The 24076-nt window shown below is 44.3% G+C and overlaps 1 long non-coding RNA gene across 4 annotated transcripts in view; it reads left to right on the forward strand.

Annotated features, from left to right (window-relative positions):
• Positions 1-24076, forward strand: part of LOC138445301 (uncharacterized) — a 313499-nt gene that overhangs the window by 16558 nt on the left and 272865 nt on the right. Inside the window, exons 1-2 of one of the 4 annotated variants that reach the window (XR_011258797.1) lie at positions 11769-11993; positions 12892-12979. The exons of 1 other annotated variant lie outside the window; for it this stretch is intronic. This is a non-coding gene — a long non-coding RNA (uncharacterized lncRNA). Of the gene's footprint in view, positions 1-11768; positions 11994-12891; positions 12980-24076 lie in introns of those variants that run through there. 2 more of the 4 variants (XR_011258795.1, XR_011258796.1) reach the window with 2 other exon arrangements.

Below are 24076 nucleotides of genomic sequence, written 5' to 3' on the forward strand. Positions count from 1 at the left end.
CCTCTAGTCTGTCACTCTTTCCTCTCTACTCAAGAGGTCCCAGGGCCTTATGACACAGACACCTGATCCTGTAAATAAAGACAGAACATGAGAAGGTAATTCTTTTTGCAGTTTCAAAAGAGAATGTGGAAAAGGCAGGACTCATTCTTAGAGGGATAAACTCAAGTCATCATTTCTCATCAAAGCCAAGATCTTCTCCCCTGCTTCTGTGGAGGATGTTACCCCTGTGTTCCATCAGGGAGCTACGTTCAAGATCTGAGGCTTATCCTTGGTTTCCTTCTCTTTCATCTCCCAGTCCAGTCATCGGCAGAGATCTGTGGGAACTACATCCCATATCTTCCTCACTCTCCCCTCCCACCCTCACCAGTCGCCCCCTTTCTCACTCGAACTCAAGTAACAATCTCCTAACGCCCATCTCTCTCCTCTCAGACTCATCCTCTGCAATGCTGTTAGGTTTGCTATCCAAGAACCATCTTTATAGGGGACGTCCCTGGCAGTTCAGTGGTTGAGACTTACCTTCCAGTGCAGGGGATGTTGGTCCCATCCCTGGTTGGGAAGTTAAGATCCCACATGCCTCATGGCCAAAAAATCAGAACACAAACAACAGAAGAAATATTGTAGCAAATTCAATAAAGGCTTTAAAAATGATCATCATCAGGAAAAAAAAAAAAGGTAAAAAAAAGCAATCTTAAAAAAAAAGAATAGCTTTAGTCATGCTACTTACCTTTCAAAAATCTTCATTGTCTCCCCACTTTACAGATAGACTTACACTCTTCCAGTTCTACCCTAAATATCATTTTAAAAGTTTTTATCTCCAACTCTAATGTTTTATTTATCCTAAGCCTATGTCAGAGGGGATGACCTTGTATACTTCCCTTGTATCCTCCCTCTCATGCTTTCTGTTTTTTTCTTTTTGGCCATGCTCTGAGGCTTGTGTAATCTCAGTTCCCTGACCAGGGATTGAACCCTAACCATTAGGCCACCAGGGAACCCGCAGTCAGTTTTGTTGTTGTTGTTGTTTGTCTTGCCTTTTTTTCCCCTCATGTTTTCTAACAGCTAAGCCTTTGCTCCCATTCCTCCTTCCGTTTGGAATTCCCCATTCCCATGGATGCTACACCTTGATTAAGCTGAAGTCCCAATGCCACTTCCTTCCTGAAGTTGCTTCTGATGCCCTTTGTTGCCCTCTCATGGCGGCTCTCACCCTGTGCCTTTTGTTTTTCCTTTCTCCTACTAATCATCAGGTCCTCGAGCAGAGTTCACAACTGCTCCTTTTTTGTGTTCTTCCTATTGCTTTGTAAGTGGCAGGTGCTTTGCAAATATTTTCTGGATTATGGAATCATGAGTATCTGAAGCACCTGGGTGGGTTGGTGAGTTGAGGGAGTGTATTTTTTGTCTGGCACCAGGTGGGTTGGAGGGAATGTGTTTTTTTGTCAAGAGGGCTTTAGAGGTCAAGTTTGTTGGACTTGGGGTCAGTCACGTCTGAAATATTTCCAATGGGAAATGAGGCAAAAAGGTCCATGGAGATAAGGGGACAATCTCTTGCTGTAATCCTCATTTACGTAGAGGAACTGGAAAATAAAAGGTACTGAGTAATGTTACCTAACATTTATTTCCCTTGGAGTTTGCCAAGAGAACAGGGGCAGAGAGAGCTCCTGTTTACTGCGCCTGTCACATGAAGTGTGGACCCACTTGGTTCTTTACAAAAAATGATAACAATAACACTCCTTGGGTGGTTACTATGTCAGGCACTGTTCTCAGCTTTTTTTTTTTTTCACTGTGCTAACTCATTTTATTATCATACAAATACCATTAATAAGTATTATTGATATGAAGAAATTGAGGAACAGAGGGTAAGGAAATTGTTCAAAGTCACACAGCTGGTGAGACACCATTCTGAACACAGGAATCTGAGGCCAATGAGCAGCTCTTAAATTCCACTGCTATGATGATGTCCATTTAATCCTTACCACCACTTTTAAGGCAGTTGGTATTGCCTTTATTTGACAGGTGAGAAAATGAAGTCTTTGTGAGGTTAAACAACTTTCCCATAGATGTACATGCAATAAATGATTGACCTGGGACCCTAGTTCAGTTTTATCAATTGCCACAGGAATGCTCATGAGGTTCCATCCCCCCCCCCCCCACCCCGCCCCAAGTGCATCTGGCAACGAGTCATTAACCTCTTTCCAAAAAGAGTCATGAAGACTGGATGAATTATTTCAGGCTGATCCCCGGCAAATGATTCTCTAAAACTAGGCCAAAGGTTTCTTCCAGGGGACATTATCACACCCTCTTCTTTCATGCTTATTATAGCAAAGATGATTCAAGGGCAGCAGATTTCCTGGAAATGAGTGTCCAGTTTAGGGCTAGTGGCATGACATGTATGATCCACTCAGCGAGTGGCCTCACTATAAATCTCCAGGAAATACCCTGAGAGTTGATCACAGTTGCTCAGAGAAAGACGTTCCTTTTCCCAGGTTTTTATGCATGTTCCCAGAGGACTTCAGAAAGTCGATTTGATTCATGTATCAAGCTGGGAGACACTCTGTGACTTCTGGTCCATTATGTCTTCATCTGTCGATAATGTGTCCCAGATGAGATTACACTTCTCTGGGCAGCATTTTTGTGCAGGCTGGATTTCTATGGGCAGCACAGCCAGTGGCAATGTCATTTATGTGCATAACTGTCCATTACTCACCATAGAATTAATGAAATGACCTCTTTTATTCATTCAGCATCTTGGGAATTATTTTTAAACATCAATTCTCATCTGTTGAGAAGGCTTAAGCACGACCCTGATTAAAGGTGGTAGATAAAGTCGCTGCCTTCTTAGCCACCCTTCAGTTCCCAGGGATCTATAAGAGCCTAGAGGCAAAGAAAACGAACCTAATTCTCAACTGTCTTGGATGGCAGGAGCGAAAATAGAGTCACTATGTGGGTCAGTGTGTCCTTAGTTCTATGCTGACCAAGAAATATATCTTGGGAGCCAGATGGAACAAGAAAGGATGATTGTGGCAGAAGGCAGGGTTTTAAAGATATACTTAGGCTGACCTTTTGGGGATGCAATGAACAGTGTGAAGGTGGGTAGTGATACATTTTAAGATAGGCATGCATCTGAAATTTGGGCTGGCTGAAGAAGCTGGATTAAAATTATTTTGCAATATTGAATGGTGGGCTAAAGGAATCTATATGGCTGGTTTGTGTGGTTACTTTTATTTTATTAAACAATTTTTAAAACCATTAAAAAAATTTTATTTATTTATATTTTAGCTGTGCTGGGTCTTCCTTGCTGTGCAGGCTTTCTCTAGTTGTGGAGACTAGGGGCTACTCCTCACTGTGGTGCGTGGACTTCTCATTGCAGTGGCTTCTCTTCTTGCAGAGCACAAATCCTGGGTGCTTGGGCTTCAGTTCTTGCAGCATGCCAGCTCAGTAGTTCTGGTGTGCAGGCTTAGTTTCTGCTCAATATGTGGACTCTTCCTGGATGAGGGAGCAAAACTGCGTCCCCTGCAGATTCTTAACCACTGGACCACCAGTTACTTTTTAAATTAATACCCAAAGGGCAGCTCCTTGAAGTGAGATGAATTACTGCAACCTTCCCATGTTCTCACCTGGAGGTAGATCTCTCACTCTCTTCCTTTGATACCTTGAAGATTTTCTGAGGTTGGACTTGGTGGGAAGATATGTGTGAGGTACATTTGGCCTCTCTCTTGCATCTTTGGCAACAAGGGTGGACAGCTAGTGGATGGGCTAGAGGAATATTTGGGAGCAATCTGACTAGATAAGACTCCTCATTTTAGTTTCTTTCTCCTCACCTCACCTCAGGTTTTTTAACCAAAAGGTTCTAGGATGTCAGAAGATGTAGATTTGAGGAGACCTGAAATTATAGGCATAGATAATTCTTTAAATCCTCCTTGCCTTTTTGAGGACATTTCACCGAAAGGGGCAGAACTCTGGTGCTGGCAGTGAGCTAGTAAAGGATACTCAGGCCAAGGTTATGCTTGTGAGAGGGAGGGGCTTGTGTTTTTAATTTGATGCACTGAAAACATTCCCTAGGTGTCAAGGATGTGATTTTGTGTGACTGGTTGTGCTGCAGGAAAGATAGTGGGGGGACTTCCCTGGCAGACCAGTGGTTAAGCTGAGCTGCCAAGGCAGGGGGCACAGGTTTGATTCCTAGTCGGGGAACTAAGAGCCCACATTGCGGCAGAGCAGTCAAAAAAAGAAAAAGTAAAAGGAAAGAGAGTGGGGCTAGAGAGATGTTTATATCTCAGGGAGTTCCTGGGACTGCCACCAAGAATGTGTTGATTTGCAAAGGAAAAAATTCAAGAGGCAGCCATAGAAAAGTGAAAGGTTTGCTCAGGAAGATACATTCTCCACAGACAGTGTGGGCCAGCTCAGAGGGTGAGAGACCCCAGGGTATGGGGTTGTCAGTTTTTATAGTGCTGGGTAATTTCATAGGCTAATAAGTGGAGGATTATTGCAACTATGTTGGGGAAGGGATGAGGATTTCCAAGAATGGAGCCACTTTTTGACCTTTTATGTTTGGCTTTGGAACTGGGGATTCGCTGATAGCTGGGTTGGTAAAGAATCCACCTGCAATGCAGGAGACCCTGGTTCGATTCCTGCTGGAGAAGGGATAGGCTACCCATTCCAGTATTCTTGGGCTTCCCTTGTGGCTCAGCTGGTAAAGAATTCGAGTGCAATGCAGGAGACCTGGGTTCCATCGCTGGGTTGGGAAGCTCCACTGGAGGAGGGCATGGCAACCCACTCCAGCATTCTTGCCTGGAGAATTCTATGAACTTGTATAGTTCATGGGGTCACAGAGTCAGATACACTGAGTGATTTTCACTTGGAACTGTCATGGTGCCTGCGGTGTGTCATTTAGCTTGCTGATATGATACAATGAGCTCAGGCTCAAGATCTAGTGAAAGTCCATTCATTCAACATCTTGGACTTCATTTCAGTTCACTTCAATTCAGTCTCTCAGTCATGTCTGACTTTTGTGACTCTATGGACTGTAGCACTCCAGGCTTCCCTGTCCATCACCAACTCCTGGAGCTTACTCAAACTCATGTCCATTGATTCGGTGATGCCATCCAACCATCTCATCCTCTCTCATCCCCTGCTCCTCCCAATCTTTCCCAGCATGAGGGGCTTTTCAAATGAGTCAGTTCTTCACATCAGGTGGCCAAAATATTGGAGTTTCAGCTTTAGCATCAGTCCTCCCAATGAATATTCAGGACTGATTTCCTTTAGGATGGACTGGTTGGATCTCCTTGCAGTCCAAGGGACTCTCAAGAGTCTTTTCCAACACCACAGTTCAAAAGCATGATTTCTTTGATGCTCAGCTTTTTTTTTATAGTCCAACTCTCATATCCAGGAAAAACCATATTAGAAAACCTATAGCTTTGGAAAAACCATAGCTTTGACTAGAAGGACCTTTGCTGGTAAAGTAATGTCTCTGCTTTTTAACATTCTGTCTAAGTTGGTCATAGCCGAGCAAGCATCTTTAAATTTCATGGCTGCAGTCATCATCTGCAGTGATTTTGGAGCCCTCCCCACTCCCCAAAATAGTCTATTACTGTTTACATTGTTTCCCATCTGTTGGCCATGAAATGATGGGACTGGATGCTATGATCTTAGATTTCTGAACGTTGAGTTTTAAGTCAACTTTTTCACTCTCCTCTTTCACTTTCATCAAGAGGCTCTATAGTTCTTTGCTTTCTGCCATAAGGGTGGTATCATCTGCATATCTGAGATTGTTGATATTTCTCACAGCAATCTTTTTTTTTTTCTTTACAATACTGTATTGGTTTTGCCATACATTGACATGAATCAGCCACGGGTGTACATGAGTTCCCAATCCTGAACCCCCCTCCCACCTCCCATCCCATATCATCTCTCTGGATTATCCCCGTCTCACAGCAATCTTGATTCCAGCTTGTGCTTGGCATTTCTCATGATGTACTCTGCATATAAGTTAAACAAGCAGGGTGACAATATACAGACTTGATGTACTCCTTTCCTGATTTGGAACCAGTCTGTTGTGTCCAGTTCTAACTGTTGCTTCCTGACCTGCATACAGATTTCTCAAGAGGCAGGTCAGGTGGTCTGGTATTCCCATCTCTTTAAGAATTTTCCACAGAAAACTAATCAAACTGATCACATGGATCACAGCCTTGTCTAACTCAATGAAACTATGAGCCATGCCCTATAGGGTCACCCAAGACAGACGGGTCATGGTGGAAGTTCTGACAAAACATTGTCCCCTGGAGAAGGGAATGGCAAACCAGTTCAGTATTCTTGCCTTGAGAACCCCATGAACAGTATGCAAAGGCAAAAAGATAGGACAATGAAAGATGAACTCCCAAGGTCTGTAAGTATACAATATGCTACTGGAGAATAGTAGAGAAATAACTCCAAAAAGAATGAAGAGATGGAGCCAAAATAAAAAGAACACCCAGTTGTGTATGTGATCAGTGATGGAAGTAAAGTCCAATGTTGTAAATAACAATATTGCATAGGAACCTGGAATGTTAGATCCATGAATCAAGGTAAATTGTAAGTGGTCAAACAGGAGTTGGCAAGAGGGAACATTGACATTTTAGGAATCAGTGAACTAAAATAGACTGGAATGGGTGAATTTAACTCAGAGGACCATTATGTCTACTACTGTGGGCAAGAATCCCTTAGGAAAAATGGAGTAGCCCTCGTAGTCAACAAGAATCTGAAATGCAGTACTTGGATGCAATCTCAAAAAATGACAGAATGATCTCTGTTCAATTCCGAGGCAAACTATTCAATATCACAGTAATCCAAGTCAATGCCCTAACCAGTAACACTGAAGAAGCTGAAGTTGAATGGTTCTATGAAGACCTAGAAGACCTTCTAGAACTAACATCCAAAAAAGATGTCCTTCTCAGTATAGGGGACTGGAATGCAAAAGTAGGAAGTCAAGAGATACCTGGAGTAACAGGCAAATTTGGCCTTGGAGTACAAAATGAAGCAGGAAAAAAGCTGGCAGAGTTTTGCTAAGAGAACACACTGGTCATAGCAAACACCCTCTTTCCACAACACAAGAGAAGACTCTACACATGGACATCACCAGGTGGTCAACACCAAAATCAGACTGATTCTATTCTTTGCAGCCAAAGGTGGAAAAGCTCTATACAGTCAGCGAAAACAAGACTGGGAGCTGACTGTGGCTCAGATCATGAACTCCTTATTGCCAAATTCAGACTTAGATTGAAGAAAGTAGGGAAAACCACTAGACCATTCAGGTGTGACCTAAATCAAATCCCTTATGATTATACAGTGGAAGTGATAAATAGATTCAAGGGACTAGATGTGATAGACAGAGTGCCCGATGAACTATGGATGGAGGTTCATGACATTGTACGGGAGGCAGTGATCAAGACCATCCCTAAGAAAAAGAAATGCAAAAAGGCAAAATGGTTGTCTGAGGAGGTCTTACAATTATCTGAGAAAAGAAGAGAAGCTAAAGGCAAAGGAGGGAAGGAAAGATATACTCATTTGAATGCAGAGTTCCAAAGTATAGCAAGGAGAGATAAGAAAGCCTTCCTCAGTGATCAGTGCAAAGAAATAGAGGAAAACAATAGAATGGGAAAGTCTAGAGATCTCTTCAAGAAAATTAGAGATACCACGGGAACATTTCATGCAAAGATGGGCAAAACAAAGGACAGAAATGGTATGGACCTAACAGAAGCAGAAGATATTAAGAAGAGGTAGCAAGAATACACAGAAGAACTATACAAAAAAAGATCTTCATGACCCAGATAACCAGGATGGTATGATCATTCACCTAGAGCTAGACGTCCTGGAATAAGAAGTGAAGTAGGTCTTAGGACACATCACTACAAACAAAGCTAGTGGAGGCAATGGAATTTTCAGTTGAGCTATTTCAAATCCTAAAAGATGATGCTGTGAAAGTGCTGGACTCAATATGCCAGCTAATTTGGAAAACTCAGCAGTGGCCACAGGACTGGAAAAGGTCAGTTTTCATTCCAATCCAAAAGAAAGGCAATGCCAAAGAATGTTCAAATGACCACACAATTTGCACTCATCTCACACGCTAGCAAAGTAATACTTCAACAGTATGCGAACCATGAACTTCCAGATGTTCAAGCTGGATTTAGAAAAGGCAGAGGAAGCAGAGATCAAACTGCCAACATCCGCTGGATCATGGTAAAAGCAAAGGAGTTACAGAAACACATCTACATTCCCTTAGTGGCTCAGTGGGTAAAGCGTCTGCCTGCAATGCAGGGAGACCTGGGTTCGATCCCTGGGTCAGGAAGATCCCCTGGAGAAGGAAATGGCAACCCACTCCAGTACCTTTGTCCGGAAAATCCCCCACTCCAGTACCTTGGCCCGGAAAATCCCATGGACCGAGGAGCCCAGTAGGCTACAGTCCATGGGGTCAGAAAGAGTCGGACACGACTGAGCGATTTCACTTTCACTTACTTTATTGTCTACACCAAAGCTTTTGACTGTGTGAATCACAATCTTGGACTTAGTTACTCTAATCAGTTTATACATGTCCTGGGGCTATTTCATTCATTCAAAGGTTGTGCCCTGTCCAGTCCTGTCTCAGTTGTAGCATGGAGTTTGGAGCTAAAGGAACTTGCTTTAGAACATGAAGTGATGAGGATATTTAATAACATGGACGATACCAGTGTCTGTTGTCTCCATGGAAGCCCCAGGCTGAGCAGGAGTCTCTCTCCTGTGGGCAGATACTCCAAGATATGATAATGGCAGAGGCAGGGAGGAGCTGGGCCCTGCCCAGATAAAAGATAAAGAGACCACATATTTCTCATTCTTCAGGTCAAGGAGAACTTCCACATGCAGAAAGACTCGTTGTGGGCTAAAAAGGAGATGGTGCCAGTTCGTACATAATTTCTCATAGGCCTCTGTACTAGGATCCATCTCAGCTAAGAGGTATACCTGTACACAGGGGAGGACCTTGAGTTATAGTAAAATGGACTCAGGGCCAAGCAAAGTAAGATGGCTGCCCAGAGGAAACTGGGAAGAAATGCCCCATTGAAGTGATTTTGTTGCTGTTCAGTTGCTCAATCGGATCTGACTCTTTGCGAACCCATGGACTACAACATGCCAGGTTTCCCTGTCCTACACCGTCTCTTGGGAAACTCATGTCCATTGACTCAGTGATGACATCCAACCATCTCATCCTCTGTTGTCTCCTTGTCCTCCTGTCTTCAGTCTTTCCCAGCATCAGAAACAAAGTGAAAGTTGCTCAGTTGTGTCCGACTCTTTGTGACCCCATGGACTATGGAATTCTCCAGGCCAGAATACTGGAGTTAGTAGCCTTTCCCTTCTCCAGGGGATCTTCCCCACCCAGGAATCAAACTGGAGTCTCCAGAAAGCAGGAGCTGGATTCATTACCAACTGATCTATCAGGGGAGCCCAGGGTCCCAACATCAGGGTCTTTTCTAATGAGTTGGCTCTTTGCATCTGGCGGCCAAAGTATTTGAGCTTCAGCTTCAGCTTCAGAGCGAAGGCACAGCTCTCTCTCTCTCAGCCCACCTATATTTGTCTATTCACAGATACTTTCTTTTTCCTAAGAAACTCTTGTTTCACTACTTGTTTACTTGTTTCACTACTTTTCTTTTTGTTGAAATTTATTTCTAGAAAGCAGACAAGCCGGAGCCTTGTCACTGGCCACTTGCCTGGTGGTCAGTGGCTGGGACCCAGTGCTCACTGCCGTGGCCTGACTTCACTCCCTGGTTAGGGAACCGAGACTCTGCTTCAAGCTGCTGCAGGCAGAGGCCACTTGAGATCAAGGTCACCAATAGGACCTTGGGTTTGACGCACTTGGTCAGTGGCAGGGACCTTGCTCCTCGCCCCACCCCCGCCTAGCCCTGCTTTTCCTTTGTATCTCCTCCTGTTATTTCTGGCTTTGGCTGCTGTGCTAGGTCCTCAGTGACGTAGAGGGTAAGGAGTTGTTACCGAATGTAAATTTGTGTGTTACACACACAGTGAGGCCAAACAAATGCTGTCATTTGGGGCAGTGAAAGGTTTATTGCAGGGCCATGGAGAGAGAGACAGGTGGCTCATGTCCCCCAAACCCCATCTCCTCAAAAAGTTTCAGCAAAGCATTTTTAAAGTCAAAGTGAGGGAGGAGTCCCAGGTCTGTGATCAGCTCCTCCACAAATTATCTGATTGGTCAAAGGTGAGGTAACAGGGAGGTCATTATTAATCCTTAGGTGCCAGCAATTCTGGGAGCTATGTACTCATGATCATCAAGTAGTTAATTTCTTCCACTTGGTGGTGGTTTTTAGCACCTGAAAAACTCAGGAAATACGTATGAAATTCTTTGATCTGGGTACTTTGGAGAGGAGCTACCGCAGAGGATATGGGGGAAGGGTCTGCCCCTGGCAAGGCCCCACAAGGTCCTGCTGAGTTAGAGTTAGGAGTACAAGAGGTTTAGTGAGGGGGTGTTGTCTGTGAGGAATGAAAGGGAGAAGAAGCAGGCTTGGGCTGGGAAAGCCCCAGACTGCTAAAGAGATTTGACCGTATCGGTTAACCCAGTTGGAAGTTCTTAAGTAACTGCTGCCCTCAGAGCAGTCCCATGTTAGCAGAAATGACTATGTCCCCGTCTCCGTGCCCTGCTGAGTCACTGGCTGGGAGTTTCTAGGAATAAGCCTGGCCAAGTTGCAAAGCCTAGGTGAAGCCTGGGGGTGCCAACAGCGGTAAGGCGTCAGCTCAGTGCAGTCCTTGTCGCTGTTGGTAAGTTAATTTTTGAAGTGAGATCTGAGTTTTGTACCTTCACGGCTGCCAATGCTGCGCTGTCGTCTGGAGACCCTGTTACTATTCTCTGCCCCACTTTTTCATCATTGGGCTTATCCAATATCTTGATGATAATGTGTGCTGAAAATATCAGATAATGAATCCAGAGGCCTGGGTACTACTTGTGTTGTTTGCCCTGGGATTGCCAGGGTTCCACCTAGCATGCTTGCAGCTTTCTCTTCCAGAAAGTGTGGCTTTTCTTGCATGGTCTGGGGGTTGAGAATGGTGATGCTTTCTTGGCCTTCAAACGCTCTTTGGGCTCACCTACGCACGCTGCTGTTCAGTTTATGTGGATGCATAATGTAGGAATTCTCCATCCTGCCTCCTCGTGTTCACTCTTTCTAGCATATATACTGAGCACCCATTACATTCTAGGTGCTGAGCTAGATCTGAAGGTGCCAAGATGAAAAAGTCATAGTCCTTCCTCCAAGGAGTCTAGTGGTATCAACCCGGCGAACGTGCAGTTGCCACGGGAGTGGGGGGGCTGTGGGACTTCCCCGAGAGCTCAGCAGTGAAGAATCTGCCAGGAATGCAGGCGACTCAGGAGATGCGGGTTTGATCTCTGAGTCGGGAAGGTCCCCTGGAAGAGGAAATGGCAACCACTCCAGTATTCTTGCCTGGAGAATCCCACGGACAGATGAGCCTGCCGGGCTACAATCCATACTGTCGCTAAGAGTCGGACACAACTGAGTGAGCGAGCATGCAGACATGCTGAGGGCTGTATTTGGCCTGGGTGCTGTGGGAACTCTGTAGTACAGGTTCCTACTCAGTCTCGGGGTGGGGTGTGTGTGTGTGTGTGTGAAGGGAGGTGTTGAATCCTCATGGAAGGCAGGGGTTCTTCCGACAAGGTGGTGGGAGGAAGAGCGGGTGAGGGGCGGGCATTCCAGGTACAAGGCCCACAGGCCCAAGGGTTCTGTGGGCAGAGAGGAGGAACTGTAAGTATATTCAGAGCATGTAAAGCATCAAGTGAGAAGGAAGTGGAGTTGAAGGTGTGAGGCAGAGCTCTGTGAGAGAGCCTGTCCTGAGGGCAGACTGGGGCCTCAAAACACCTAAACCCAGCAACAACCAAGAACTGGCTTTCTCACACCTGCCACCACACACGGGAGAGCAGAGACGAAAGTTACCACAGCCACACCCCAGGGTGCTTTGGTGCCACAGATCTTCAGAAGAAGGTGGGTGTTGCTGGTGAAAGCAGTCTGGAGGTGGTAGGTACGTGCGTGTGTGGTGAATTCTCCTGTCTCAGCAGCATTTGAGGTGTGTTTTTCCCCTAGGTGGCCGTTATAGACGTTGCTGCACATCAAGGTCATGGCAGGATACTTGAGGTTCCTGCAGGCTGTAAGAGGGAGCGCACTGGTGGGGGCCTGGACCTCTGGTCTTCAGGTGGCACCATTCACTACCTTGAGTGACACGCTGGCAAGTTGAAAGCTTTTTCAGTTTCCAAAGAGCTGCTTTAGAATAAAGTGTTAGTCACTCAGTCGTGTCTGACTCTTTGTGACCCCATTGACCGTAGCCTACCAGGCTCCTCTGTCCATGGGATTTCCCAGGCAAGAATACTGGAGTGGGCTGCCATTTCCTTCTCCAGGGGATCTTCCCCACCCAGGGATTGAACTCTTGTCTCTTGCATCTCCTGCATTGCACCAGATTCTTTACTGTCTGAGCCACTGGAAAACCCGAAATAAAGTAAATCTGACAACAATTTCAGGAAACATTCTTCTCAGAAAGTCTATTTGGAAACCTAAAATTAGCACCAATAATCCAGAAAATAAGGTCCACTGATTTTCTAAAGTGCCTTCCTACCTTGCCCAGTCTCTTGGGTAGACAGCAGTCGTTCTGGGACTCTGTTCCCTTAACCAGTATCACCTGGGAACTCGCTAGAAATGCAAATTACTAGGCTGTACTCCAAACTTACTGAATCAGAAACTCTGGGGGCGGCACCCAGAAATCTTGTTTTTACGCTTCCCTCCAGGCGTTTCTGGTGATCGCTTAAGGTTGATAGCCACAGATACCGGGTAATTTTAATGAAAATTTGCTGCACCGGTAACGGGAAAAACGCACGCGCTCTTTTTTCAGCTCTACCAGCTGCAGCTTCGCAGTAGAATCAGGAGAGGGCGCCCACGGACCTGTCTTTGCCTCGCTCCTAGCAGAGCCTCTCGACCGGGTAAGCCCTGGAACAGTGACTTCTTTCTGATGCAGAAGTGAATGACAAATATACGAAAAAAAGACTTCAAAAGACTGTGGTATCAAAGTGGCAGTTAGAGAGAAGGCAGCGCTCAGAGGCGCAGCTGCAGAGGGCAGCGGAGGCGGCTACATCAGCATCCGAAAATTCCGGAAGCATCTCGAGTTGAAGCTTTTTTTTTCCCCCCGGCAGCATTTCTTCGAGCCCTTTTCTTTGATACTCGTGAGATTTCCGACTTTCCTTTGTTCTTTGTATACCCCACCACCACCCTCCCCTACACCTTAGGTTTTAGCGCCGGCAAAGCTCCCCGGCCTGGCCTCAAAGGTGTTATATCTGCCTGCTGCAGAGCCATTTCTGTTCGGCACTGTTTCTGCAGCCCTTTGCGGGGTTCACGGCCAAGTGTGAGAGGGAATGCCCCTACCCCCACATGCCACTTCCTCATGCAGACCCGCCGCCTTTAGTCGGAGACCACTTTGATCTCCAGTTTTGCATTGGCGTCCCCGCCTGCCTTTTTTCTCCTGGAGTCCTCACTGTGTCTCTCACAGCACCACCCGGTTTTGAGGGAGAGGTGTGGCCAGCGCTAAACACAGCCCTGAACACTGGGGTGTAGTGGGGTAAGAAGAGAAGGCCTCCCTCCACGCTTCCCTTTGGCTCCCCTGGCACCTGCATAGCGGTCCTTTACACTCCCATCAGGTGGTGTCAGGGAATGGTTTTCGCTTAACTATCCCCCAAAGAGAAATAGTTTATCTCCGGAAAAGAAGTCATTTGTCAGAGGCCTTATTATGGTGTTTGTGCTATTAAGTGGTTTAGAAACTTTTCTGAAACCCTGTCCTGTAAATCTCATCCCAACACAAAAGTTTGCATTTCCCAAAATAATATAAAATTCAAAATAATGAGGCTTCATTCATCTTTTTATAAGACAGTTTTTAAAGAGAAGTTTTAGATTTACAACAAAATTGAGAGGAAGATACAGAAATTTCTCCCTTACCACCCTCCCACCCCCACCATAGCCTCTGATTATTAACATCACTCTCTAGAATGAAGTCCATAGTTTATCTTAGAGTTTACTTTTAGTGTTTTACATTCTATGAGTCTTGACAAATGTATAATGACATGTAATCTGACATTATAGTAGCCTACAGAATAGTTTCACTGCTCTAAAATCCTGTCTGTTCTGCCTATTCATCTCCCTCCTTCCCCACCCTTAGTAACCACTAATTTTTTTAATGTCTATAGTTCCACCTTGTCCAGAGTGTCATATAGTTGGAATCATACAGCATGTAACCTTTTCAGACTGGCTTCTTTCACTTTGAAATATGCATCTAAGATTCTCCCATGTCTTTGCTTGATTAGTTTTTAAATGTTCGAGGCATCTCCTACTTGTAGGGGAGCAAGGAAGATGATCATGTAGGAATTGGTGCTAGGAATAAAATGCCGATAGATGTAAGGGAGACAAATGTTCTAACTTTAAGAGTACTACATGGGTACCACTTCTCAGTTTACCCTGAGGTACTCAAAATCTATTCTCAGCAACAAATTCAAATGGAAAATGCCCTGCTGCTCCCTATGAGAGGAGGAAAGATGAGAAAAGGAAGGGCAAAATCTTTTAAGGCATGGCTCTGTGATGACAGATTTCAGGCAGTGAACTCGTATGATGTTTTGCTCCCTCGGGCCAGGTTGCGCTTCGGTTTGCAGTGAATATATACTTGAATGATAGTATAGACTGCATGGTTATTATCTTCATTTTAGAAGAATAAGAAAGAAAATATAGAAGACGTATGTGTACTCCACAGCTGTTCTTGATTTGTCATTATGATATAATTGAGTTTTTTTCCTTCTGGTTTTATTTGTTTTTGTTTTTTTCCAGTGCTTGACAAAGATTCTCTCCTTGACGAAACTCTAATCAGGCTCCTTTGAGCTCTTTTCCAACTAGGCCTTGACTTTTGGACTTCCCTGTTTGTCTCTGCGTTGTCCAGTTTTACCAAGAATCCTCAGTCAGTTTAACAAGAGTCCCCCACCCTTAATATCTGATCAGCCTCAGAGTCTAATTAAGTTCCTCATCTTTCACCATCACCCTGGGTTCTGATCACCCTGGCTGCCTTCAGCAAGAATCCTGGGGAGTCAGTTTACTAGAACCTTCTTTTACTCCTGATGTTTCCTCTTAGCAATTTTGTATCCACTGACCTCACCCTGATTCTCCACCATAAATCTCCACTTTTTATTGTTGTATTTGGAGTTAAGGCAGTCTTTCTCTCCCACTGTGGAACCCCATTGCAGTGGTCCTTCAACCCTCAAATAAAGTCTGCCTTAAATTTCTCTAAGAAGTGTCATGAATAAGTTTTTTTCCCTTTAACATCCCTTCGAATGAACTGAAATCTGAAGCTGCCCCATCATTTTCTGAATTACAGAGAACCTGGTCCCTTTACCCCTGTTTGATTTTCATTTCTAGAAACTGGAGATTAAGATCCTTTCTTTTCACTTCCTGCCGATGAACCCGTGCTTACTGCTGCACCCCCTGGGGAGTGCCCGACATATAGTGGGGGCTCAAGAAATTTTAGATGACTACATAGACCGCCCCAAAGCCTGTTCTCTTTCTATCGTACCGACTTCCTTTTGCATCTTGGTTCTTATCACATGGCAATTTCCTTTCTGGGCAAAGGTGGGGGTTCTTCCTCCTCAATAATCACCTAGGGCTTAAACCTTCTCCTGGAAATTTTATGCTGCTTGCTCAAGACACAGATGGCTTGTGCTGTGCAGCTCTCAGCACACCTCTCTGTCCTTGTGTTTGTTCATTGGCTCAGTTCTATCCGACTCTTCATGATCCCATGGACTGCAGCAAGCTGGGCTTCCCTGTCCTTCACCACCTCCCAGTTTGCTCAAACTCAAGTCCATTGAATCAGTGATGCCATCCAGCCATCTCATCCTCCATTGCCCCCTTCTCCTCCTGCCCCCAATCTTTCCCAGCATCAGGGTCTTTTCCAGTGAGTTGGTTCTTGCCATCAGGTGGTCAAAGTACTGGCGTTTCAGCTTCAGCATCAGTCCTTCCAATGAACATTTGGGTTAATTTCCTTTAGGACTGACTGGTTTGATCTCCTTACTGCTCAAGGGACTCTCAAGAGTATTCTCCAGCTCCACAATTTGGAAGCATCAGTTCTTCGATGCTCAGCCCTCTTTATGATCCAGCACTCACATCTGTATATGACTACTGGATAGACCATGGCTTTGACTATATGGACTTTTGTTGGCAAAGTGATGTCTCTGCTTTCTAATATGCTGTCTAGGTTGGTCAAAGCATTTCTTCCAAGAAACAATGTCTTTTAATTTCATGGCTTCAGTCTCCATCTGAAGTGATTTTGGAGCCCTCAAAAATAGTCTGTCACCGTTTCCATTGCTTCCCCATCTATTTGCATTGAAGTGATGGGACTGGATGCCATGATCTTAGCTTTTGGAATGTTGAGTTTTAAGCCAACTTTTTCACTCTCCTCTTTCACTTTCATCAAAAGGCTCTTTAGTTCTTCTTTGCTTTCTGCCATGAGGGTGGTATCATCTGCATATCTGAGGTTATTGAGGTTTCTCCTGGCAATCTTGATTCCAGCTTGTGCTTCATCCAGCTCAGCATTTCGCATGATGTACTTTGCATACAAGTTAAATAAGCAGGGTGACAATATGTAGCCTTGACATACTCCTTTCCTGATTTGGAACCAGTCTGTTGTTCAATGTCCAGTTCTAACTATTGCTTCTTAACCTGCATACAGATTTCTTAGGAGACAGGTTAGGTGTTATAGTATTCCCATCTCTTGAAGAATTTTTCACAGTTTGTTGTGATCCACACAGTCAAAGGCTTTGGCATAGTCAATAAAGCAGAAATAGATGTTTTTCTCTTGCTTTTTTGATGATCCAGCTGATGTTGGCAGTTTGATCTCTGCTTCTTCTGCCTTTTCTAAATCCAGCTTGAACATCTGGAAGTTCATGGTTCACGTATTGCTGAAGCCTGGCTTGGAGAATTTTGAGCATTACTTTGCTAGTGTATGAGGTTAAGTGCAATTGTGTGGTCGTTTGAGCATTCTTTGGCATTGCCTTTCTTTGGGATTGGAATGAAAACTGACCTTTTCCAGTCCTGTGGCCACTGCTGAGTTTTCTAAATATGCTGGCATATTGAGTGTAGCACTTTCACAGCATCATCTTTTAGGATTTGAAATAGCACAACTGGAAGTCTATCACCTCCTTAGCTTTGTTTGTAGTGATGCTTTCTAAGGCCCACTTGACTTCTCATTCCAGGATATGTGGCTCTAGGTGAGTGATCACACCATTGTGGTTATCTGGGTCATGAAGATCTTTTTTGTATAGTTCTGTGTATTCTTTTTTTTTTTACTTTATTTTACTTTACAATACTGTATTGGTTTTGCCATACATTGACATGAATCCACCATGGGTGTACATGAGTTAGTTCTGTGTATTCTTGCTACCTCTTCTTAATATCATCTGCTTCTGTTAGGTCCATCCCATTTCTGTCCCTTATTGTACTCATCTTTGTACAAATGTTCCCTTGGTATCTCTAATTTTCTTGAATAAATCTCTAGTCTTTCCCATTCTATTGTTTCTCTATTTCTTTGCATTGATCATTATATCTTTATAATAAACTGGTGTGTGTGTGTGTGTGTGTCTGTGTGTCTGTTTGTCTGTGTTAGTCACTCAGTCTTGTCTGACTCTTTTGCGACCCCCATGGACTGTAGCTCACCAGGCTCCTCTGTCCATGGAATTCTCCAGGCAAGAATACTGGAGTGCATTGCCATTTCCTCCTACAGGGGGTCTTCTTGGCCCAGGGATTGAACTCAGGTCTTCTGCATTGCAGGCAGATTCTTTGCCATCTGAGCCATCAGGGAAGCCCATAATAAACTGGTAATAGTAAGTAAAATGTTTCTCTGAGTTCCGTGAGCTGTTCTGGCAAATTACTCAACCCAAAAAGGGGTTTATAGGAACCCCAGCCATGAAATTAAAAGACGCTTACTCCTTGGAAGAAAAGTTATGACCAACCTAGACAGTATATTCAAAAGCAGAGACATTACTTTGCCGACTAAGGTCCGTCTAGTCAGTTCAGTTCAGTTCAGTCACTCAGTCGTGTCCAACTCTTTGCGACCCCATGTCGCATGTCAAGGCTATGGTTTTTCCTGTGGTCATGTATGGATGTGAGAGTTGGACTGTGAAGAAGGCTGAGTGCTGAAGAACTGATGCTTTTGAACTGTGGTGTTGGAGAAGACTCTTGAGAGTCCCTTGGATTACAAGGAGATCCAACCAGTCCATTCTGAAGGAGATTAACCCTGGGATTTCTTTGGAAGGAATGATGCTAAAGCTGAAGCTCCAGTACTTTGGCCACCTCATGCAAAGAGTTGACTCATTGGAAAAGACTTTGATGCTGGGAGGGATTGGGGGCAGGAGGAGAAGGGGACGACAGAGAATGAGATGGCTGGATGGCATCACGGACTCGATACGTGAGTCTGAGTGAACTCCGGGAGATGGTGATGGACAGGGAGGCCTGGTGTGCTGCGATTCATGGGGTCGCAAAGAGTCGGACACGACTGAGCGACTGAACTGAACTGAACTGAACTAGTTATTACAGCCTGTTGGTCAGAAGTATGGGAGGCCTGGACTTGCAATTGGTGTCTGAAGTGGTGGTGGGCTTGGGGGCAGGTGCTGTCTTATGGGACTGAGCCCTTAACCTGTGAGGTCTACACTGACTCTGGCTGTAGTATCAGAATTAAACTGTGAGACATCCAGCTGATGTCTGCAGAGTTGGAGAATCGATTGATGGGACTTCCCCTCCACCAAGACACACATACACATGCATACACCACACACACACACACCACACACCACACACACACACACACCACATCACACCCCACACACCACACATGGTGAGTGGTGAATAGGGGGACAGCTTTCCTTTTTGTGACCATGATTGACACACTCTAAAGAGATGATCAGAGAGTCCAGAAAGAAATACCCTGACTGGCAGAGACTTCTAGGTACCTAATGTGTCTATTCCCCTTTTACTTAATAATTTATTCAGAGTAGCAATGAATCCAAACACATTTTCTGTATACAGACCTTGCAACTAGGTGTGACCACGTGAGTAGGTTCTGGCCCATGAGTTTTATGTGAAAGTGTTGGGTGATAATTCTGGAAAGCCTTTGTAGAAGGGGAAGAGTGTGCCCTTCTTCATCTTTCCTGCTGTTTGGGATGCACTTATGATGGCTGCAGCTATAATAGCCATTTATGGGCCATGAGGCCGAGGTCCTCAGCCCAGAGGCGGAATGGAAAGCTACAAGGAATCTGGGTCTCTGAATGCCATAGAACAGCATAGCAGCTCTGGTCTGCCAACCTCTGGCTTTTGCCAGGGCTCTTTTTGATTTTCTGTCTCACACAGCTGAAGCTAACCCAACTCATCTGGTATATAATTTATTCTTTTGGGAGCATGAGTACATGTAAAACGACTGGGTGAATTTGGGCCAGGTCTCAAACCTCAGATGGACTGTCTAGCCGGCTCGGGGCGTCTGCACATCCCCAGCGGGTGGAAACCTTTGCCCTCCCCCCTGTCTTTGTTTCTGTGTGCCCTGCTCCCTCCTGCTTCCCCTCTGGGTGGCTCCTGATGCCTCTCCCTCCCACTCTGTGGTTTCTTCTAAACTTCACTTCAATTTGCCCTCCTGTCTGTCACTGACCCTCTGCCCACTTATTTCACCACTGAGCTCTACTGTCTTCCTGATGGTCTACGATGCTTCAGTACTCACACGTAGAAACTGAGAAAAGTGAGAGAGAGACTTCCATAAATCCTGCTAACAGGAGTGTTGTCTTCTTCGCCAGCCCACATTTTTACATGGACTCTGTATTTAAGGTCACTGCATCACACCTCTGGGTTGAACACTTCCCGTGGCTGTTGGCCATTTGGAAGGCGGGTGGGTGACTTCTGCTGGCCTGCTGATTTACAAGGGAAGCCATTCTGCAGGTGTCTTAAAGAGGCCATAAACTGGGGAAAGCCACGAGCACCTGGCTGTGCACGCTGTCAGCACGAATCCTGGCATCTCAGCCTCACCCTGGGGACATTTCATCTCCCAAAGCTAACTTTAATTACCAGCTTAATTAGATCTCTTAGAGGTGATCTCATCTTTCTCTGATGAGAACAGATCCCATCAGAATGCAGGTGAACACCACAGCCTGACCCCAGTGCACAAGGTTACAATTGGCTTGTTAGACCTCACACAGGGGAGTTTGGGGTTGAGGAATGTGTCTTTCTTAAAATGTTCGCACATCCAAGGCTGTATTTTAATTAACCTTCAATTCCAGGCAACGAAATGACAGCCCACTTGAAGAGTATCAGTTTGCTGGCGTGGGAGAAATTCAGGGGCTCTCTTTTAAGCTAGCCAGTGTTTCTCAACCTGGGTGCTTGGAAACTGGCCAAGCAGCAGCAATCTTTCTGTCTGTTCGCACAAAGGTGGCTGAAATTGCTATTGTTTCTATGACAACTGATGGCTTTTTCTTTTTTTCTTTCTCATTTTCTAAAAGTACCTGTATAATGGTCAGCAGCATATGGAAAAAATTTGTGAGGGAAAGACTAGCCTGGTAGATTGCAGAAGCAAACACACACAGCGATTTTATTGTCTGTCCTGGCTCTTTGTCTCGGCCTCCTGTTCCCGTGTTTGCCATGCAAGTCACATAGAAGTAGGAATAATAGCTGCTAGGCTGAATGAAGAGAGATCCCAGCAATTTGTATGCAGTCTGATGTGAACTCTTGGATTTGGAAGGCAGTTTTGCCTCTTTTTTTTTTTTTAAAGAAAAAAACTCTGCTGTTCAGCTTCTTGTGCTTAATGAGTCTGTTCGGAAGGGAAAACTAGCAAACAACCAAACAGGAGTTCTGCCCTTTAAGCAATTGCTTTCTAGGTTCTTTATCAGAATATCATTGGGCTGTAAAGGTGAGTAAGGATCTCTATCTTTGTAATCTATGGTGCCTACCTCAAACAAACCAGACTCCCCATGTGGTTGCTTTAGCATTTACCATCCTGTGCCATAAAATGAGGAAACTGTAGGAAAAATTAACTTTCTGAGGATAATAATTACCTAACTGGTTAACTAGCTGTGGTCGGTGATTTGCAATCTGAGGGCTGAATATCTTTGGAAAGACCTTAACATCAATGTGAGGCTATATCTATTAGGAGAATGGCTCTGTCCACTGTGTGAATAAATACAGTGGCTGCCACAGATTGGTAATTTTGTTTTTCAACTGTGTAGAGATGCTGTTTCAAACAGTGAAATGCAAATTCATTCTAAAAAGTGCCTGTATCAGTAGGAGCTTCGGTCATTATTTTCTCAATTAACTGGTACAAAACTAACACCTGCCATAGTGGGAAAGGACTCTAGGCATTTAAAAATATTAGATAAGGGGTCTTGTAGGAAAAATGTTTGGGGAACTGTTTAGTTTTCCCAGCTGGGTGCAGAAAACCCAGGAACCAGGAATGTTTTGGAGGCTGGGGCATCAAACGTCTGTAGAGGTGTTTAGAGTTGCATAAATTAGTCTGGGCAGCAAATACAGAGATCATTCCATGGAAAGATTTAGGGACAGAAAGGCTAAATCTTGGGTTTGAGATCGCACAGTCAGAGTGTGGATTCTTGTATCAGAGTCTTGTATCACAGTAATTGATGTAAACTTGAATTCAGGGGATGAAAGGAGTTTGGTTGGGGAGAGAGAGAACTCAGATCTTGAAGGGGCTTGCCTTAGACCATTTCTCTGAGTCCTTTCAGTTGTGATATTCCGAGGCTTTGGCCTGTAAAGTAAGTGGCTTGAAACTGTGTAAGCTGTTTTTAAAAGCTGAAAGGATGGAATAAATGCAAAGTTACCTGGGCAAGTTACCCAGGTGAATGGCATCTGCTTAGAAGATTTCATGCCTTTGGAGCCCTCTGGGCCCTTTCATGTAGTCAGAACCGTCTACTTAGACTGCCAGGTCTCCAAGTTCTTTCTGACTCAGTTTCCTCTTCCTAGTGCTGAATGGGGTTACCTTAAACAGAGTGGAAGTACTGATTGGAGTTACTGTGTGTCCAAACTACAGGACCGCCACAGAGTAGCTGTATGATTATGTTTCAGTTGGCTCCTGAAAAAGTCAAGCTGTAAGGATTATTTATTGTAAGTTCTGCAGTATGAATGAGTTAGTGGAGGTAAAGCCCTGAGTTGATTGGTGTTCACATAATAGGTACTTAGTAAGCGAGTGGCTTACAATAACTAAGAATCTCCTCCATCTGCAACCACTCAACCCACCCTTCCACAGAGTTAGTGAAGCCTCCCCAGCTCATTCTAGCCCGCAGTGATCTCTTACTGTTCCGAACTTAGTCAACTTATTTGGCAATTAATCTCCTAATGTTCTACGATTTTTTGTGTGTGCACAGAGGTGTTAATTATATCTTTCGTATCTTATATTTTTAGAAACAGCTTTCCTCTGCTTGCTTATATGATTTTGAGACTGCTGTGACTTCTATATCCTTTAATCTCTAGTGACAGTGTCTTGATAGTATATCAATAAGAGCTATTTGATTTAATAAATGCATTTCTAGTGTTGACTGATTGCATTTAGTAAATGCATTCCTAGACACAACTGAAGGGATCGTATTTGGAACATGTAGACAGTCATCAGTGCAGGTTTTAAGGTATTCATTGGAAAATATTACTGCCCAGAATCTAAGCTCATGATTATGAAAGAACTGATGGAATTGAGAATACCAAGCATACAGGCACCCCAGTTCCCCAGCAGGGCCATTAGAACACTTCACATTAGTAATCACTTCCTGGCAGGGTAGTGTGGGCTCCCCATGAACAGTTCATTAGGGAGAGCAGGTTCATTACTACAGAGTGGTTGAGTTTAGAACAAGCTAAATAAGAAGATTAAAATCATTTCAAAGGAAACATTTCATGGGATATTAATACATTGGCCGTAAATAATGAAAGATAATGAGAACATTAAATCCTACCAACAATATATTAACTGCAAGAGAACTAATTTGTAAATGAGGGCTTTGCTTCTCTCTAAGATGCATTTTCATTTGCTGAAAGGAATGCTGAGAATGGCTACTGAGGGGTCACCTTTGGTAAGATGTGAATGTAGCTTTTAATAGCTGAGTTCTTGTGGACTCACTGCAGTGTTTGGGCTTGGAGTCTTTAGCAATGAAAAATAAATATCCTAGAGGAGAACAAAGCTGCATTATTATTATTATTTTTTAAAGAATTAGTAACATTCTCTAAGAGAAGAAAAATTCACTGCATGCTTTCTCATAGTATATTTTTGTGTCATGTCCAATAGATTCCAAATGTAGGGATTTAACTGGCATTGTAGGTGAGTGGGTGGGGACAAAGGAGGCACTGGTGGTGGCAGTTTTCCAGGGTTTAACTTACCTTGTCCCTTTCTTTTTATGATTTATTTAGCTGTGCCGGTCTTACTTGTGGTATGCAAAATCTTCGATCTTCATTGCGGCATGCAAACCCTTAGTGGCAGCTTGTGGGATTTAGTTCCCTGACCAGGGATTGAGCCCATTGGGAGCATAGGGTCTTGGCCACTGGGCCACCAGGGAAGTCCCTACCTCATCCCTTTCTGTAATGAGGTGGTACCCAGAGGGAACAGATGCTGAGGGGACAGGAGCCGGGAGGGAGACAGATAAGATCCCAGATTCTTTTCTTTTGCCCTTAATTCGCTCTAGAAATCAACCCTTTGTGAAAGCTGAAAAATGGAATAGGGATAAAGAAGGATTAACAGAGAGACAGAAAAAAATCGCTATTGCTCCATGTGGCTGGGCTTTGACAATATTATAAAATGAGAGTTTAAAGGCTGATCTCTGGAACTATCAAAAGAACAAGCATATTTTGTGAAATCTGGTATCAGTAAGGGGAGGTTTGAGCTTTCTTTGATGTCTACCTGCCTTTTTTATTGACTTCAAATTTGAGTTGAATTAATATTACTTAACTTAGTCTGGCTCCTTGAATTCTTTGCTAAATATCCCCCAAATCTTTAATTTTATGGAAACAGACCTGGACACAGGAAGGTA

Source organism: Ovis canadensis, chromosome 1 (genome assembly GCF_042477335.2).
Source record: "Ovis canadensis isolate MfBH-ARS-UI-01 breed Bighorn chromosome 1, ARS-UI_OviCan_v2, whole genome shotgun sequence".
Classification (NCBI taxonomy): domain Eukaryota; kingdom Metazoa; phylum Chordata; class Mammalia; order Artiodactyla; family Bovidae; genus Ovis; species Ovis canadensis.